Source organism: Bubalus bubalis, chromosome 19, assembly GCF_019923935.1.
Source record: "Bubalus bubalis isolate 160015118507 breed Murrah chromosome 19, NDDB_SH_1, whole genome shotgun sequence".
Classification (NCBI taxonomy): Eukaryota; Metazoa; Chordata; class Mammalia; order Artiodactyla; family Bovidae; genus Bubalus; species Bubalus bubalis.
In genome coordinates, this window is record NC_059175.1 from 67,270,333 (window position 1) to 67,276,234 (window position 5,902).

The window sequence follows — 5,902 nt, forward strand, 5'->3', positions numbered from 1 at the left end:
AGGCCTGGCGTGCTGCGATTCATGGGGTTGCAAAGAGTCAGACACGACTGAGCGACTCATCTGATCTGACCAAGAGGGTACGGGAGCTCCCGAGGCTTCACTTGGATTCGTATGTCCATTCACACTCACACGCTGCACCCCCATCCCCAGCAACCCTGTTCTCTCTGAGTGGGAGTAGGGCCACCAGGTACCAGCTCTCTTTGCCCTTCTCCTCATCAGACCTCCTGGTACAGACCTGGCAGAAGCACTTGGGAAGTCAGCCCCGTCGCTGGCCGGCAGGGGCGCTCTCACTGGTCACGTGACAGGGTGGACCAGGTGATTTCTCCATTCCAGGTAAAGGGCTCCTCCTGGTCCCGTGTGCATGACCTGGACTTGCTGGGGCTACCTCATTTCATTCCTCTGAGGTGCAGTGCACACAGGTGAGCAGAACTTCCTTCTTGTCTCTGTAGAGCCACTTCTGTCTGTGTAACAGGAGCTGTGGACTCCTCCCCCTCAGCCTTAATGACCTCATTTACAATCGTGCTGGAAAAACATGTCACCGTGTCACAATGATGACACAGGCAACCGTCCACCCCGGGGAGCTCCCTTCCTTCCTTTTCGCCCTCCTTCCTTCCTGCAGGATACATGTGAGGTCACGGAACCCAGTCAACTTATGCAGTGCTGTCAACGAAAAGAAAAAGGCCAGGACTCACCCTCTGATGTTTTAATTAAAATTCTAATGATCATTTAAAAACAATTATTTTATGTTGGAGTATAGTTGATTAACAATGTAGTGTCAGTTGCATGTGGACAGCAAAGTGATTCAGTTATGTGTATATATGTATATGTATATATATATATATATATTGTTTTTCAAATTGGTTTCTCGCTAAGTTATTACAGAAAATGTATTGAGCAGAGTTCCCTGTCCTTGTTGGTGATCTGTATTAAATACTGCAGTGTGCACATGTCCATCTCTATCTTTTTAGATGCATCAGAGTTGGGCTTGGATGGTGTTTTTATTGGTTCCTGCTTAATCTCTCGGTGGTTTCCAACTCTTTGTGACCCCATGAACTGTAGCCCACCAGACTCTTCTGTTGATGGGATTTCCCAGGCGAGAATACTGGAGTGGGTTGCCATTTCCTTCTCCAGAGGATCTTCCTGACCCGGGGATTGAACCCGCATCACCTGCGTTGCACGTGGATTTTTTCCTGTCTGAGTCACCAAGGAAAGTCCTTTTTTTTTTTTTTTTTTTGGTTGGAAACACTAAATATGAGAAAATCCCAGGATGGCTAATTAAATTTATTCATTAAGTTCTCTTCCTAAATACAGACTTTCTTTCCTTGTAGTGTTAAAATGCTGGAGTGTTAGTTGTTTTTATGATAATTATAGTCACATTTACAAACCTCTGGCATCCGCTGATCTAAACAGCAGGAATCAGGAAATATTTGCCCTAAAGGGCCAGACAGTAAATAGTTTCATTTTGGCGGGTCCTACAGGCTGTGTTGCGCTGACTTATTCCTGCTGTCGTAGGTGATGCGAGACATGGAAAGTGGTTAAGCAACTGACACGGTCAGACTGTGCCCACCCCTGGCCCTTAGGGGCATCACAGGGAGTGGTTGGCTGGGGCAGAGGATGCAGGCAGCACAGCAGGGCTGGGGTGACGCCTCCGTCTTCCTTCTGCCTGAAGAGTCAGTGCTGGTAATGTTCTCGAAGCGCAGGTCAGCAGCTGAATGTCAAAGGTGACGGGTGGTGTCACACTATGAGGATGGTGGTCAGTCAGTGAATCACTAGAGTCAACCCCAAAGAGGGGCTCACGTGGCCAGTATATTGTAGGCGGAGCTGCGGTCCTGCCAGGAGGAGCCAGAGCAGGTGGCTCAAGTGGAACAGGGGCTCCCAGGCAAGCAAGGAAGCCGGCCATGCCAGGTGCAGTCTGGGAGGCTAGAGAAACAGGAGAGGAAGAGGCCCCAGGGAAGGATGCGAGCAGCACTTTTCCATGGAAGGCCAGGCTAGAGGAGTGGCTGGAGCCCAGGTAGAAAGCCTTCAGTGGCGTCCTCACCACCTGGAGTGGAACCTACCTCTCCGGGAAGGACTAAGTCACAAGGACAAAGGGACCCAGGGTGGATGGAGGCAGTCTTGGGAAGCTGGGTAGAATTATGTGACCCTTACTGGGCCACACTTAACTTAGGACACATTCTATTTTTTCCACTCACATGAACTACTTTATTCATGTTTTTAAAAAGCTAAGTCATTTTTAACATTTCCATACCATCAAAAGGACATATACGCACTACAATGTATAAAATAGATAACAGATGAGAACCTGCTGTGTAGCACAGGAAACTCTATTTAGTGCTCTGCGGTGACCTAAGTGGGAAGGAAATCTGAAAGAGAGGGGACACGTGTGTGCATGTGGCTGATTCACTGTGCTGTTCAGCAGAAATTAACACAGCATTGTAAAGCAGCTATCAGTTCAGTTCAGTCGCTCAGTCCGACTCTTTGCGACCCCATGAATCGCAGCACACCAGGCCTCCCTGTCCATCACCAACTCCCGGAGTTCACTCAAACTCATGTGCACTGAGTCGGTGATGCCATCCAGCCATCTCATTCTCTGTCATCCCCTTTTCCTCCTGCCCCCAATCCCTCCCAGGATCAGGGTCTTTTCCAATGAGTCAGCTCTTCGCATGAGGTGGCCAAAGTACTGAAGTTTCAGCTTTAGGATCATTCCTTCCAAAGAAATCCCAGGGCTGATCCCCTTTAGAATGGACTGGTTGGATCTCCTTGCAGTCCAAGGGACTCTCAAGAGTCTTCTCCAACACCACAGTTCAAAAGCATCAATTCTGCAGCGCTCAGCTTTCTTCACAACTCTTACATCCATACATAACCACTGGAAAAACCATAGCCTTGACTAGACGGACCTTTGTTGGCAAAGTAACGTCTCTGCTTTTCAATATGCTATCTAGGTTGGTCATAACTTTTTTTCCAAGGAGTAAGCATCTTTTAATTTCATGGCTGCAGTCACCATCTGCAGTGATTTTGGAGCCCCCCAAAAATAAAGTTTGCAGCTATACTCCTATAAAAATAACTTGAAAAAAGAAAAATTGATAAATACTTTATTCTAAAGGAAGTCTGTGGCTTAAAGATAAATGTACCCTAGATTACAAAAACCTGAACACACAGGGAACCTAGAAAATTGAATATTCAGCTTAGCAATGAATGTATGGCTGCATTCAAGGTGCTTAAGGATGACATAAGGTCTTTGTCTGTCACTCGTGCCTCACAGCTGTGCCTCGTGTGATGTGATATTTCCAGTCTTCACCTGGGCCCCAAGCGGTGTGCTTCCTTTACAGAGACTCTGCAGCATGTCAGTGATGCCCTTGAATACGGAATCGTTCCACAAGCCCGTAGGAAGGTAAGGTGACGGCACAGTCCTTTCACTAGTCTTTCAGACTGAGTGATTTTCTAGGGATCTGATGAGAGTTTGGTCTTGTGACTCTTTGTATTATTAACAGAGCCGATGCTTGCTGGGCTCTTCCTATTTCCAGACACTGCTCTGTGTGTTGGATATCCTGGCAGAAGAACTGCATACACGGCAAGGTAAATGGGAATTATGGCAACAACATCCTTTCAGCTTGTTCAGCCTGGAGACTGCATCTTGAAGGTAAAGTGTTAGAACACACTGGGACCTGAGGACACAAGGTTGGAGCCTTGTATCAGTCATCCAAGGCATGCAACAAGTCACCCCCAAACTTAGAGGCTTCAACAGGTCCTCCTTCAGTTTCCATGGGTCAGGAAGCCAGGACTGGCTTAGCTCTGGGTGGTCCTGGGCTGAGGGTCTTTTCTGTGAATTGCTTATGCTCTGTGGGCTGAGGCTGTAGTCATCCCAGGATTCAGGCAGGGATTCAGCCAGGATTCAGCTTCTCATTTTTGACTGACCTCGGTCCCCTGCTGGCTGTGGGTCAGACACTTGAGCTCCTAACCACGTGGCCCCTCCCTGGGGCTGCTCCCAGTGTGGTGGCTGGCTTTCTCCAGAGCAGGCAACCTAAGGGAGAGGGAAAGAGCCAGGATGCCAGTCCACGTCATTTTATTACCTGACTGGGGAGTGACATCAGTGCTTCTGCCATCTGCTGCTGCTCACACGGACTGAGCCTTGTTCCATGTGGGAGAGGACTCGCAGAGTGTGAAAGCAAAGAGACGGCCATCCTGGAGGCTGGGGGCCACTCCTGGGGTAACGTCAGAGTTAACCCATCTCCAGGCACTTTCCAGGGCCAGCTGCAGGAATGGGTCTTGATGCTTGAGGATGGGAGGAGGAGGGCTCCATGTCTCCGGGAGCAGGGCAACCTCCCTGCTGTGGGCTGTCCCTAAGGCTGAGCTGAAGGGCAGCATGTCATCCTCTGGTCCCTGGGGCGGCCAGAAACACACACACACACCCCAACATCAGTGTACAATGAAGGCAATCATTCTCTGCAGTGAGAAAACACGCATAGGTGTGTGGATGGTGTGAGATGAGGGGGGGAAAGAACCCGTTAGGAAAACTCTAAGGCATTGGTTGGGCTTCCTCAGTGGCTCAGCAGTAAGGACTCTGCCTGCAATGCAGGAGACACGAGATGTGGGTTCCATCCCTGGGTTGGGGAGATCCCCTGAAGGAGATCACGGTAACCCGCTCTAGTATTCTTGCCCAGAGAACCCCATGAACAGAGGAGCCTGGCAGGCTACGGTCCGTAGAGCTGCAAAAATTCAGACGCAACTGAGCATGCACACAAAGACTGGTTACAGACAGAAAAAATAAAAGTAATTGTCAGTTGTAGACAGTATAGACAATGTGACTTAATAGATACTAGACAAAATAAATAAATACATAAAATAAATGCTACTTTCAGAAGTTCACCTGGAGCACAAAAGCTGGTGTGTTTCTGCACCAAATTCCCTGGTCTTTTGATAATGAAAGTCTGAGCAACCGCAGCCCTTAAACCCACAGATGGTTTCTGGGGAACAGATCAGATGAGAGTTTCTTACAATAGGTGTGAGCTTCCCATAGCAGCCGTTTGTGAATTATCTCCCACCAAACACAGCGGCCACTTCCCTCAGCATGATGCCTCATCCCCCTCTGAACTTGCTGCAGGGGGACGAAATGGAGAGACGCAGGCTCTGTCCAGGGAGACGCTGGGGTGAGCTCCTCCGGAGGGCCACCCCACTGCGTCTCTGCCCCCAGAGCAGCCACACACACCAGCTGTCACTTTCACTAGTGCGTCCCTACAGACGATGCCCAGTAGGAGAGGTCAGCATGATGGCAGGCGTGGGCACCAAGAGAAGATCACAGGATCGCAGAGGGAGGTCTAAGAAGATCTCAGCAAATGTCACAGCCACTGCTAACAGATCCTTCTCTATGAAAGAGTCTCCTTGGAGTGAGACTCGGGGAGAGTATCAAGTGTTGTGAAGATCAAAGTTGGTATCATGTCATCTCTAGACAAATTACTTATTCCCCAGTGCATGTGATTCAAAGTTCTGAAACACTCCCCACTCTAGAAATCTGCTCAATGTAATGTGATATCTGGACTTCCCCAGTGGCTCAGCAGTGAAGAACCCACTTGCCAAAACAGGAGATGCAGTTTTGATCCCTGGGTTGGAAATATTCCCTGGAGGAAGAAATGGCAACCCACTCCAGTATTCTTCCCTGGAGAATCCCATGGACAGGGGAGGCTAGTGGGCTACAGTCCATGGGGTCACAAAGAGTCGGACGTGACTGAAGTGACTGAGCAGGCATGCACTCAGTTCAGTCGCTCAGTCGTGTCTGACTTTTTGCAACTCCATGGACTGTAGCATGCCAGGCTTCCTTGTCCATCACTAAATCCCAGAGCTTACTCAAACTCATGTCCATCGAGTTGGTGATATCCTCCACTCATCTTATCCTCTGTTGTTCCCT